Here is a 14,518-nt window from a genome sequence, read left to right on the forward strand (position 1 = left end):
ACATGAAATTGTAAGAAATAACACAGAGATCCTGTGTACCCTTTACCCAGTTCCCTGAACTATATAGCACATACCTGACTTTCAAGTCATTTTCCCACACTTTTTATTTTAAAAGACTTCAAACTTGTAGAAGAGTGGAAATAATAGCACCGTCAACTCCCACATAAGCTTCACTCACATTCACCAACTCTTAATATTTTACATTTGTTTCATCTCTCTCTCTCTAGACATACATGTGTATATATCATAGATATATATATAACCAGAACCCCAGTTTCATATTTAAGACATTTAATATTGGTAAAATATCATCTAATACACAGTCCTACTCAAATTTTCCCAATAGTCCCAATAATGTCCTTTGCAGCTCTTTCTTTTAAATCCAGGATTCTATCAATGGTCACATATTGCATTTGGTTGCTGTGTCTTAATTTTTTAGCTGTTTTTATTTTTTTAATATTTTTTATAAAAATTTTGTATTATGTTATGTTAGTCACCATACAGTACATCCCCAGTTTTTGATGTAATGTTCCATGATTCATTACTTGCGTATAACACTCAGTGCACCATGTAATACGTGCCCTCCTTAATACCCATCACCAGCCTATTTTAGCTGTTTTTAGAACCCCCTGTTCTCTATTTTCCACCTCTAGGTGGTATCCAATTCTTATTTCGTCTCCGCAGAGTCCCCAGTGCCACCTGCTCCCCACCCCCACACCCCTCCCTACTGAACCCAGCTCAAGAGCAGGTCTCAGTCACAGGCTTTCCCTTCCTTCCACGCCATGACTTGGAGACCAGATACACCACCATGGACTCAACCTCATCCTTCAGCCCAGTGGGGTGTGGGTACTGTAACTCACTCACCCAGGGACAGCTTCAGCATCTGCTGGCAATTCCAAATATAAAGAAGGCCTTGTTAGAATCCAAATGGCAAGAAAATCCATTATTGTGGGAGAGGACCACAGAGATGATCTATCCGACCGCTTGATTTTACAGGTAAGGATTTTACCCGAAACATGGGTCAAGTGTATTTCAGGAATTGGGTATGTGGGTTCATATCTGACTGATCTTGCCTATGCAATTGGTGCTTATAATCTCTTCAGAGGGCTTATGCTTTTGTGAGACCTGCTCCACGACCGGCCCCCCAAAAATTGTTTTTAGGAAGTAAAAATTAGCTCATTGTTATAAAATGTACCAGAGGTAACATTTGATTCCAATACCTAAATCTGTCAACTCCCCATAGCTTCCCAGCCCACCCAGAGCTCATCAGCAGATGCATGGCTGAGTGGTAAAGCCACTTCCTTCCTTCTGGCCCAGCCAGAAATTTCAAGCCCCATTTGAGATGTAGCAGTGGGAAATCTCTGGCAGGTGCAGATGACACCATTGCAAGTGCCAGGGCTCTGTATGGGCTCTTCCTGGGAAGAAGACCCTTCCATCCTATTGGGCAGGGAACTCTGCCTGCACTTCTCATCCAGACGGCACTGTAACCCTTTGTTGGAGACAGAGACCGTGGCAACAAAAAGTAGAACTTGTCAACACCAATTGTAACGGAGGAGGATATGATCTTGGGGAATTTGTACCACCCCTCTGTGCCTTCCAGCACACGGACATTCACATTCCCCCTTGGATTCATAACAGCATAGTTAATTAGCCCAATTTAAAAGATGCCTGAACCCATAGACTAAAGATCCACAGCCATACAAAACCATTGCCAAAGCTTTCGTTTCCTATGAGAAGTACAAGCCTGGACTCATTGGTGCCTCCCCTTAATCCAACTTGCTATAAATTTTACCCGAACAATGGGAGAGCTATTTGCAGACACTCTGGAGGAACATATCCCAACCATAAATATTGATGGTAATGAACCTGGAAAGGCCAGCTTAATAAAATAGCTGAAAATGCATTTACATATCATTAGCGTTACAAGCTCCCAAATCTTCATCGCTGAAGAGCAGGACCGTCCCCACAGAGAATGGGTGGGAGCCTGTCCAACGCTCCAGCAGGTACTGCCTCTCACAGTCCCTTTTGTGGGGTACCTTCTGGCTTTTGAGCTAGATTGCCTATCATCTTCAAAAGCATAAATTACCATAGACTAAGACTTGAATTTTCCCCCCCTTTCTAGGTCTTTGACAAATTACAATTATCCCTAGTATGTCTTTGACATGGAGCAAAATATCCTTACTTTTTGGACATTAGAAAAGAATGTACTGCCCTTAAATAGAACACTATAGCATGTTTAGGTGAAACGGCCACAGACATTCATTCAACCAACCAATATTTGGTCTTATATTCCATTTCTTTAAAAAAAAAAAAAAAGTAGATCATGTTTGGGGCCAAAACTGAGCTTTCATAGTGGTGGTGACATCTCCAATCAGGAGCCTTACAAATGATAAACTGGTATCTGAAATCCTGGGAATCATGGAGCTAAATGTGCTCCCATAATAGGAAATCATCTCTAGTGATGGAGAAACTCAGGCATCCACATGGCAGTTCGGAATATTCTTAACACCTTGAATAGTTAAGGTTAGTAACATGTTAATATATATTTCTTATGAAAATTTGGTATAGAATGTTGAGTTAGCCATGTACTCAGCCATTCCTCGAACACAGAGAAAAAAAGACTGAACCCCTTCTCTCCTCCTGGGTTCTTTCTCTGGGAAATCTGCACGCCTTGTTTCCCTTCACCATACATGACCTCAGGACTCGCTCTCTGGATGTTGCCAACCTTAAACANGCATGCAGAAATGATTTTAAAATTCTCATTCTTTGGTCAACCTTACACCACACGGTGCAACACGGTGTGGTTGAAAGAGCATGAGGCCTAGAGTCTGACTCTACTACCTACTGGTTAGCGGGGACCTGAGTTTACTGGCCCACAAATGTGCCCACCTGCAGTGGCCCAGCACTCCAAACTCTACAATACAGCATAGATGCCAATTATTATGATGAATAATAGCAATATTAGCAAAATAAACCAAGTTTACCAGAATACAAGCCATTTAATACATCTCACTGTGGCCTCTTCTAATATTTAACCACACGCATAAACAGATTTAAAGAGTTGGAATGCTGTCAAGGACACAATTCTGTCTAATTCCTTTATCCATCATTTAATAAGGATGTCCACATTCCTACCCAGGTGTTTTTCTTTTCTTTTTTTTTTTTTTAAAGATTTTATTTATTTATTCGACAGAGATAGAGACAGCCAGCGAGAGAGGGAACACAAGCAGGGGGAGTGGGAGAGGAAGAAGCAGGCTCATAGCAGAAGAGCCTGATGTGGGGCTCGATCCCAGATCGCCAGGATCACGCCCTGAGCCGAAGGCAGACGCCTAACCGCTGTGCCACCCAGGCGCCCCTACCCAGGTGTTTTTCTTAATATCTCTGTGCAATTCTATCAAGTTTGTCAGTGGTGACCTGACCCAGAGGATGCCAATGAGAGCCGCTTCCTTGGTATTTAGATTTGGAAGAGAGTCCGAGAGGAAGTCCCCATGTGGCAAGACTGATGCAGGTGTTGGGGGTGCCCCATTTCCACCGGGAAGTAGCAGAGAGAGCCAGTTCTCAGGAGAAACGAATGCAGCTGCCACGCTGTGGAACACAGAGCAAGAGCAGAATGTCCATCCTACAGGCTTCCTGCGCAAGTCCCAGGTCCTCCCTCAGCTACAGTTTCACCTCGGAGTTTATGAAGCACCTCCAACGCCTGCTAGTACATTTCCCTCTTTCGCGTACACTACCAGAGCGGGTTTCATCTGTTGCCTGAAACCAAGAAGTCCTTACCTAACCACTGAGCTATGTTTGGGTCACCCGTAGCTGCTCTAATCAGACCCAGGCCAGGAGCCCAGTGGCTCCCTAGGAAGTGTATATTAATCAGAGGCCCTGAACAGACGGATTGTGGTCACCCACTCGCTTGCTTCAAAACACACCCCGTGGCTTTGGCTAGACAGGAGGAGAAGCCTTTGCTGGGCTCTTCAGGAGGCAGAGCTGTGGTGGGAAAGAGGTACCGAGACGTCCCTCTCACCGAGGTGCGGAGTCTCTACTTCATTTCCACCTGGTGAGTGGCCTGTGCCTGTGACTTTGACTGGAAAGAGAAGTGGCCCCCTGGCTTCGGGCAGATGCATTCTCACAGCACCGCTCCAGGTGGCCGCAGGCGTCTGGAGTGGCGGAGTGCCAGATGAGAGCCAGAAGGGGTAAGGAAGTGCAGCAGGGACTCACCGGACCCAGAACTCAGTGTGGAGTCGATGAAAGGACACTGCTTTGTAGCCAGACAGCTCTGTCTTTCACTCCCAGCCCTGCCATCAATAATAATAATAATAATAATAATAATAATAATAATAAGTTATTATATTATGATTTTTGGAAGCAGAGGAAGAAAAAGAGGAGAAGGAAGGGGAGGAAGAGGGGAAGAAAGGAGAGAAGAAAGAGGACAGAAACAGCAGTGGCTAACACTCGTTGATCACTTACTATGTAACAGGCACGTTGGGTTTGCACAACAAGCCTCGTTTTACAGACAAAAACAGCAAGGCTGAGAGAGGTCTCACAGCTTGCCCGAGGTCAATCAAGCTTTTAAGCATCAGAGGCGGCACTGCAACCCCAAAACTTGACTCAGGCACACACTCCTAACCACTCCCTTCCACGCTGACTCACCAGACCTGTGGCAAGGAAATTAAAATCACTGAGCCTTAAAATCCTTGCATGTATAGTATGGACCATAGAGAAAAAAATAATATAAAAGCACCTGACACTTAGCAGATGTTCAACAAAGGGTCGTGGCAATTATCACCATCACCCTCAACAATACTACGTCATCATCACCCTCATCAGGACTACCTGGAGAAGAAGTGAGTGCTGGCAGATGCCCACCATAGCTGTTACATTATCATTATAAATATGATCCATGTCACAATGTGGACATTTGACAATATTCCGTGGAGGTCATCAGATAGAGTAATTGCTCCTAATCCTTTCATCAATCCCCTCAAATCCCCAGCGATCAACCGTCCATCTGGGTCTAGAGGATGTCAGACCACCATCCCTTTCATGGAATGTCATCATGTCCGGAACGGCTCAGGGGACTCATCTCCCCATCAATAGTGCGTCTACTGTTGTGTGTGTTTACCAAGCCTATCCTTTATCCCCCCACCCCGCATTCCGTCTACACTTGTAACCAGCTTGAACCATTCCTTCCTTCCCCCTCCCTACTCTGCCTACACATATAACCAGCTTTTCTATTTAGCGTGGATCGATAAGTCAATTCAATCCATAAGACTGATTTTCTGGTCCGTATTCACCGGCTGCATTCACTCAACAATCCACTCAAGAGAAGCTACGCATTTGACAGTCTGTAGGGCTTAAGAACACAAACTCTGTCTTATTCTTACACTCCTCCACGCCCTGACCTCAGTGCCTGGCAGAGAATCTGACACAGGGTCTGTGGGGTAAATAGTCAATATCTCTATCCCTACCCAGCCCTATCTTAGAAACACTGTTCCTTGGATCACGGGGTTGGTTGCAAAGGGGTTCACCAAGTTAATGAGCACCTTTGAAGTAGACATAATTAGCTACATCCCCCAAGAATACTCAAGATGGGATTCTGACCAATTAGAAGCTTTACAACTTCTCAATTCGGATCACAAAATGAATTAAGGCAGGTCATGGACTCTCATGGGCCTCCTTCTGCATCTGCTCCTGCACGACCTCCTGCTTCCTGACTAGCCCCAAGGAGCTACCTGGGGCCTCCCCATCAATGCCAGGGGAGCAGAAGGCCTGGCTCCTTGGAATATGTTCCAGCACTCACAGCTGCACCCTCTGTGGGGCAGGGACCGGAGGCCTGTACGGGCAAATCCCACACCTCTGGGGAATGGGCTGGCGCCAGCATCAGCAGATTGCAATGGCCCAAACAGTGCTGTCAGCTAGATCCTTTATCCAACAGGACCTTTAAGTTGGTCACAAATTCTGAACCTTTCAGTGGGCATTTGATCACATCTCAGTGAAGTAGAGGGAAAGTGAATGGCTAGTATCTCCAAGAAAAAATAAATAAAGCACACCACCATCAGTGATGTCAGGAGAACGGATAAGAGGATATTATCTGAACATGTTTACGTGTTCTTGCCAAGCCCAGCAATTTCCGGGAGATGCAAGCAGAGATTAATAACCATTTATGAAATCTCAAATTAATAAAAATACAGGCTCCATTTGAGAATTTAAAGAAGGTGTGCTTCTTAATCAGGGAAGCATTAACCAGGTAGTGCCCATTCTGCAAGCATTGAGCCAGGAATTATTTTATGCTAGGCACACTCTGTGCCCAGGAGCAGACATGGGTGATGTCATCCTGCTCCCCAAAAGCTCCTGGTATATAATGGAGATATGTGTGCCGAATATATTTTCAATACAGTGAGATAATAGGAATCAGTGTAGCCTGTGTGAGGGACTGTGATAATGCAGTACAGATAAGGGGCTGATAACGGCTTGGTGTTTAAGGCAGGCTGCATTCAGACAGACAGACCTGGGCTGGCTGTTAAAGGCAGAATAGGAGTTTACAGTGTTACGAAGAGGGAAGAAGTGATCTGGGCAGAAGGAACTGCAGAGCGAGGCTTCTTCTAGGCGGGTGGTTTTCAAACCTTGCTTTAGGAATAGCGACCTTCGTTCCCACACAGCCTGAATCAGAGGAGAGCAAAGCTGTTCCCTCTCCATAAAGCACAGCGGGCTCCTCTTCCATTCTGTGCTCTTCTCCCGCCCTCCACCACGGACACATCCACACAATGCCCCTTAGGGGGCCCAGCCCCAACCTGCTGAATCAATCCAGATCTGCATTTAAGAAGATTCCCAGCTGACTCCTGTTCTCATTAAAGTTTGAGAAGTGCCTGCTCCAGGATGCAGGAAGCTCTTTCCCCCAACAAGTGCCCCGGGCAGAGGGGCTGTGACTGGGCGGCCTTAGAAATCCTCCTGCTCCACTACCTTTCTCTTCTTGAAATCTTCCTCCATTGCCAAGCCCAAGCCACTCAGAGCCACTGCTAAGGACAACTAGGGGAAGAGTAAAAGGGTGTCACCCCCATCCTGACTAAAAGAAAGAAACAGGAGACGCTCTGCAAAATCCAACCAAAGCTGATTCCCCAGCCAGGTTTCCCCCGAATCCCCAGGGTACGCTGGGCTTCCAGTAAGCCAGACCAGCTACTTTCCACATGCCACCTCCATGACCTTCACCTTCACCTGCTCCAACCCTCTTCCCTTGGCACCGCCATGTCCACAGGACAGTGGTGCTCCTACGGGAACCACTGCGTTCCAAACATCATACATACCTCTGGGAACTACCACTCTGGTGGGCACTACCCCCTCACCTGCCACCACCATCTCCTCCCATGCCAGGCACAATGCCCCACCTGCAAGGTCCACTCAGAAGTAGTGGAAGGAAATGCCTCACTCCCCCTTCTGGAATCCTTCTGCTTGGGCTCCAGGTGAAGTCACCCTTTCAGTTTTTACAGACAAAGACCTCACTTGGGTCCCAGCCCCATTCAATAATCACATGGTTCTTCCACACAGAGAAGCCAGTCTCCCTGGCAGATTTTATTATCCCCATTTTCCTGATAAGAAAGATGAGGCTCCTGCAAAGGCAGTATCTTGCCCAGAGCCACACTACTCAACTCAAAGCCCCGTGAGGTCAGAACCCAAGGTTACTTATCACCGCCAGCCCCGTGCATGAGTCAGAGTCAGCATTTAGCCTATACGTGGCATAGAAAGCCTGGATGGAGTATACACAGATTGTGTGTGGTATAACCCACGCTGCCAGTTCAGGGCGGCGGGGGGCACATGGGGGCACACACCTGAAATCCATAAGGGCAGAGTTATCACTGGACCCTCCACCTCCCAGAAGCTTGAACATCTGAAGTCTCTCTCAGACCTCTTCCTTCCCAGCGCTTGCCCGAACATCAATTCCTATTTGGAGTCGCAATTATTATTTCTATTGCTGTCAGTACCGAAAACCGGCTGTTCTACTCTCAAGATGAGGATAATCGGCTCCAACACAGCCAGAAATTCTGTCTCGTGTGTTTGTGTATGTGGGTACACAAGCATGGAAAGATCTTGAGAAATACACACCAAGCATTAACAAGAGCGATTTCCCAGTGGGCGGGATTATATTTTATGCTATTGTCTCCCTTTTGCCCTTCTTTATCTTCAGTTTCTTTCACTTTTTTCTGCAACTTCAATTTTTACTGAAGCATGATATACATATAAAAAGCACACATATCATAAGGACCTAGTTCAACGAATTTTCACAAATGGAACACGCCTCTGCAACCAGCATCCCTCCCCAAAAAAATAAACTAATGCAATCATCCCTTCCTTCAGATCTCTAACCCACCCCAAGGAGCACTGAAAGCCTGGCTTTTGTCACCAGAGGTTAGTTTTTCCTCTTTGCGTACTTTATATACATGGAATCTGACTCCTTCGTATCCAGCTTCTCCCGACCATCCATGGTGACATTCATTTGTGCCATGTGTGAGCAGTAAATCACTTATTCTTATCGTTGCTTGTTGCTTTTCTCAAGCATAGGAAATATTACTTAAATATTTTTTTTCCTTTGGCGGCAGGAGGGAGTCAGAAGGGTAGAGCCAATTCTCTCCTCCTTGCAGGAAGTAGGTCCGTGAAGCCAGGGCTGGTCTATCTCAGGGACATGGTAAAAAGAAGCAAGAAAGGACAATGCTTGCAGCCATTGGTTCCCAGGTGCCAACAGGCCCACCATCACCCTGCAGTGGAAAGAACACACACGTTGAAAGCCTAGGTCCAAATCCTGACCAGGCCACTAACCTCTCCAGGGAACGCCGGTTCACTCTTTGAGCCTCAGTTTTGTCATCTGTACAACGGGAGGTCTTAACTGCTCCCTGTAGCAGACACTGTTGGCTCCCACCCAGATTCCCTTGAACACTTTATTAATCATTTCTGTGTACTCTTCTGCTGGCCTGCGAGGTGGGGTTTGCTTCCTCCTGCTCTGGGGTTACCGAAGCCACTTTGTAAAGCACACAGAAAGAACCCTCAGTGCCTGGGCGTTTGCTCATGCTGACCCTCGAGGCCCTCAGCCAGCGAGCGCTGGGTGCAGGGGTGTGGAAGTCCAACTCCTGTGCACCCAGGGGAGGTGCACTTCACCCTCCAGAGACCCCTGCAGCCCCCCCAAAGTGTCTTGGCCTGAAATCCCACCGTTGCTGGGCAACTTCCCCTTCGCACCCAGCTCCCTCTCTCCCAGCTGGTTTCCCATGAGCTCCTCCTGAAATCATCCCATGCACAGGAATCCTTGCAGGGGGCCCACTTCTAGGGCACCCGCCTTCAGACACGCTAAGGGATGTTGTGAGGTCCACATGGACAATTGTGTACGAACCACCTGGCACCCGAGAGTTACTGGCACCTGTTAAATCTCTTCCTCGTGTCAGCCGCCAGCTGGCCTGGCTGTGTGTCCACACGCCTTGAATCCTAAAATCCCCGGGGTTAGAAGGAACCATAAACATCCAGGACTCCAAGAGCCCTGAATTACCTTGAATCACTGCCATCTCTCCCTGAAGAGTACTACAGTAGCCTCTAAATGCAATAACCAGGGACGGCAGAGCCACCCTCCTCCGTAGCACCAGCTTTATTGTGCTCCAATCAGCACGGCCATCTCGAGCGCAGATAAAGCTGTGGAGAGCGGATATTAAAGCCCCCGGCAGCTGAGCTTCCCCAGATCGGAGGCCAGATTCCCCACCAAGCGCTCCGCAGCATCTGGACCCCCTTGACCCTATGCAGACTGGCAGGGAAGGCGGCTCTGTCCTTGGGCAGTAGTGGGTCGCCCCGTGTGTTAGCGTTCACTCCTCCTGAGAAGGGGGTCTTCCTGTACCAAAAGCTAAGAAGTGCAAAAGGATATTGAAAAGAGAGAGAGAAAGCATGGCATGCGTAGAATTATCCTCTCTTTTGAAAAGAAAACTCGTTGCTTTTGAATAATCCATGGCACTGATCTGTATTCAGGGAACACTTTAGACTCACCGCCCCACCCCCAACAGGGTGGGATCATGGGAGCCAGAACCGGACAAGGAGTAGGCGTTTCATGTTCACAGGGGCCGTTTCTGTGCCAGGCACTACTTTAAATGTTCAACTGTCTTTGAAGGATGTATGTTCACCTTGGATTTACAGATGAGGAGACAGGGACCCCAAGAAGGGAAATGGCCTATCCCAACCCCTGTAGCTGGTGGTGACAGAGCCGAGGAGCCTCCAAGGCTCGTTCTCAAGCAAAGCTTCAGCAGGGACTTAGGCACAAAGGATGTTTCAGTTTCCTAGGGCTGTTGTGACCAAACACCAAACTGGGTGGCTTACGACAACAGAAATGATTCTCTCGTAGCTCTGGAGGCTAAAATCCTTCTTTGTCTCCTCCTAGCTTCTGGTGGTGGCTGGCACTCTTGGGCGCTCCTGAGTGTGTGTAGCCGTGTCACTCCAATCTCCACTTCTGCCGTGTGGCCTTCTCCCCTGTGTGTGACTCTGTCTCTGCCTTCGTCTCTTCCTTAAAGGACATCTGTCACACTCGATGAAGGGCGCACGCTGCGGCAATAGGCCCTGGTCCTAACTAACTACATCTGCAACAACCCTTTGTCCCAATAAGGTCACATTCTTAGGTACAAGGGGTTAGCACTCCGCTGTATCTTTTGGGGGGACACAATTCAACTCACAGCAGAGGACAGGCAGGCAGAAACTCCGTTTCTAAACAAGGAGATTCTGACAGAGTGACGAGAGGCTTGGCCTTCTCCTGCACTCAGGGACCCCAGGATGGACACTCCGTGCCTTTGATCTCGAGTCAACATCTCCATGTGGCCCACCTGCTACTATGAGACGGCCCCGGAGGAAAAGACCAGCTCACCCCTGCACTGCAGCAGGAATGAGTAAGAACATGGGGGAGGAGGGAGGATCTCTCAAACACAGCGCTCTCTCTCAGGCAAACCCTCTATGAACCTGCTCCGGCTAAGACTCCACTCTCATGAAACACTTTGCATTAAACCAAGACAAGGATTCTCAACTGCAAGCATAGAAGCAAACTCTGGAAGATTTTAGCTAAAAGGGAATCTATTTTAATGATAGGGTCTGGCTCACACGAGAGCTGGGAAGGCTGGAGGACCCGGAGGAGACAACAGTCCGGAACAAGGACGTCTAAGAGGTAGCCAGGACTGCTTTCCGAATCAGAGCCAGGCCAGTGAGGACACTGGTGCCCCTGAGCATGACTCCACCGCCAAGGACCCCCTGCCAAAGGCCTGGGACATGGATGCTGAGGCCATCACAGCTACCAGCAAAGATTCTCCACTGTCCTTGCTTTTGGGGGGGCCACTAGCTCCAAGTTTAAAGTCATTGGCTGAGCTAGCTCACGCATCTGAGGTCTAGCTGCAAGGGACTCTGGGAAAGCACATTTCTAGCTTTTTTTTTTTTTTTTTTTTTTTTTTGCTTTCAAAGAGAAAGATGAAACTCTTCCCTCCTACAATAAGCCATGTACCAAGGAATTCCACAAATATGAGATGGAGGCTCAAATGGTGGGTAAACAATGGAACGTAGCTCTTAGGTAAGATTAAAACTGCTTCCTGAGGAGCAAAGGAAAGATGGGGACAGCAGAGCCAAAGCTGTTAGAAATGGAGCTCCTGGCTCCCAGACTTGAGATTCTGGCACCAGAAGTTTCTGAGGGGCCATCGACACAGAAAGGAGAATCGAGACAGCCACGGGCTGCCGACGGGGGATGGGGGGTGGCTGCTCTGCACACAGGGTTTCTTTTTCAGGTGAGGAAAACGTTCTGGAATTAGGGGTGATCATCACACAACCAAACTGTATACTTTAATAGGGTATGTTTTATGTTATGTGAATTATATCTCAATTTAAAAAAAAGGAGTCTCAGAGAGCGACCCGGGCCCTTCAAATTTGCAGGAGGAAGAGGTCTCCTGGTTATAGAAAAATAGGGAGATGGGCACTGGGGCATGTGCATATGGGGAGAGGTGCATTCCCTCAAATATCCCCATGACGGTAACACAATTTGATAGACAGGTGTTGGTCTGGGGGAATGGAGCAGAGTGGGCCAATATGTCAGTGGTCCCAAACATCCCATTTGCTTCCTGGAAAATACTCCACCTCTCTGCTCGTTGGATCACCATGAAGACACCCATTCCTGCTCTTTCTGCTCAGGATTACAGACACATAAAGCCCAGGGGTGACGGTTTTCTCTTTGAGATGGGAACTTTTTTTCTCATGAACTCCTTTGGGGGAAGTCAAGGGTAGGTCATACAGAACTAGAATATGGATTATACCATAAATGGCCTAGACTCTGTGCCAGGTCACCCCCCTGAATCCCCTCCCCAATTTTGCAAGGGGTGGAGGGTTATTATCTCCCTTTTGCAGATGCAGAAAAGTGAGCCACAGACAAACTAGATGATTGGTATCTCAGTTTAAAGCCCTGCTTCCTTCACTGGCATAGCTTTCTTGAGTATATTTAGACAAGGATGTAACCTTCCATGAGGGTAGCTGAGGTTCGGAGTAGGCAAGGCACCGAGAAAAGGGGGCAAAGGAGTAGCTACAGGATACAACAAATTTTCATTGTTTAACTTTGTGGGCTGTGCCTCCCCAAACCTTTAGCCAAGTCTGCTGTACAAAGGTCCCGGGTGAGCAGGGACTTTTTTTTTTTTTTTTTTTTTTTTTTTTTTTTTTTGGCAAGAACTGGTTGACTGGCTGATAAAAGAAGATGTTTTCCATTTGGATCCATGCTGGCAGAAATAAAGTAACAGCGATAAGATTTAGAGATGGAGACTTCCTAATAGAAGCCAGAAATCTGATCGAAATTTGAACTTGAGGTTGTAAAACTGCTTTGGAACTAACAGGCATTGCAGCTGACTGTAACTAGATCTTAGGGAACAGGGAGCCCCATTTGTTATGAAGAATTCACACTTCTTAACTCTCATATTAGACTCTGAGTCTTTCCAAGTTAGGATCGATATCTGAATTGACCTTTGTAATGCCTCTGTCTAGCACATGGTAGGGACTCAATAAAAGTTTGTGGAATGAATACGTTCAGGAATAAGGCCCCACATGAGCAGATCACTATATAAGTCAGAAACTATATTTGCCTACAAGCAAAAGAAGTTGGTTTCAATGTTTAAATGGGTAAGAAGTCTGAAGGTGAGCAGACGCAGTCTAATGTCACAATGCCACAAATGTGCTTCTACTGTTCTGTTCTTGCATCTTTACCATACACCCTCATGATTGCAATATGGTTGCTGTGCCTCCAGACATCATGCCCTCGTCTAGAGGAAGAAGAGGGGAGTGACCAGTGGTTTTCCCTGAGCCAGGCTCTAGTTGAGACAGGAAGCCTTTTCCAGGAACTTCTGTCTGCATTTCACTTGCCAGAACTGCCTACAAGAGGTGCTGGGAATTTCAATAGAAGAGAAGAGAGTTAAATAAATAGATGATGAGAGCCAGATACAGTTTCGGCAGGGGATTGGGGGAGGTGTCTCCCTTCTCATTCTTTTCAACCGAACTGGGAATCTATTTGGAATTCGAGCATTGTTCACATCACTCCGAGAGTGGTAATTGCTATGAAAAGAGAATGGCAGAGGCCTGCACACAAGGAGATCATGGCCTAGACAGATGAACTTGCTTGAAGGTACACAGCTGGGGCTCAAAACCAACTCCAGGGGACTTAGAAGCTCCCTGTCTTTCCATCCCCTCCCTGGGCCAGGCCCATGGGATTCTCTGGGCCCAGGGAGAGCATGGCCCGGGAGGGAGATATAAGCAGGCCCTCTTTCCCTTGTTGGCTTGTCCTCCAGGCTCTGTCCTGTGAGATCCGTGTGTGCGCTTTCTCAGGGGCCAGGCCAAGCCAGGCCTTGCTGGCATGGTGCACCGTCTGGCGGAGAAGTCTTACATCAAACAAACTCAAGGCCTCTCTGCTCTGCACCCCGCTCGTGCCTCACAGCCAGAGATGGAGGGATGCTGCTGGGGCCACCGGGACTCTGACTCATCACCGGGGGCTGGCAGCGCTGAGGCCTGCTACAGAATCCACGGGGGCAGCCTGCGCTCTCAGGGAAGAGGGTCTGGACCCGGCCGGAGCCTGAGGTATGGAGGACTCTCTCGGGGCCTCCCCCTCACCCGTGCCGTGGTGGCTCGGGCATGGACCTGGCTCCTCCACCAGCCTTCCCCCGATTCACAATACTGCTTTATGAGAAAGCGGAGGGCGCTCAGAGAGTGGGGGGACTGCCTCCCCTGTGACTCATTCCCGGACCCGGCGTCAGCAGGAGAGGGGGCGGAGGATGAAAGCAAGAGCAGCCTTTCCAGCCTTGTCTGGGCTGTGTGTGACCAGCCACAAAAACGACGTCTTACACTGCAGCCTGGCACACCCACCTATGGATGTGCATACAAAATGGAAACAAATCTGCACAAAGCCTCCTTACCTCTACTACATGCAAGACCCTGTGCTATATTTTATTCTATCCTGATTCTTTCTTTCTTTCTTTCTTTCTTTCTTTCTTTCTTTCTTTCTTTCTTT

The sequence above is a fragment of the Ursus maritimus genome, unplaced genomic scaffold (assembly GCF_017311325.1).
Source record: "Ursus maritimus isolate PB19 unplaced genomic scaffold, ASM1731132v1 scaffold_19, whole genome shotgun sequence".
Classification (NCBI taxonomy): Eukaryota; Metazoa; Chordata; class Mammalia; order Carnivora; family Ursidae; genus Ursus; species Ursus maritimus.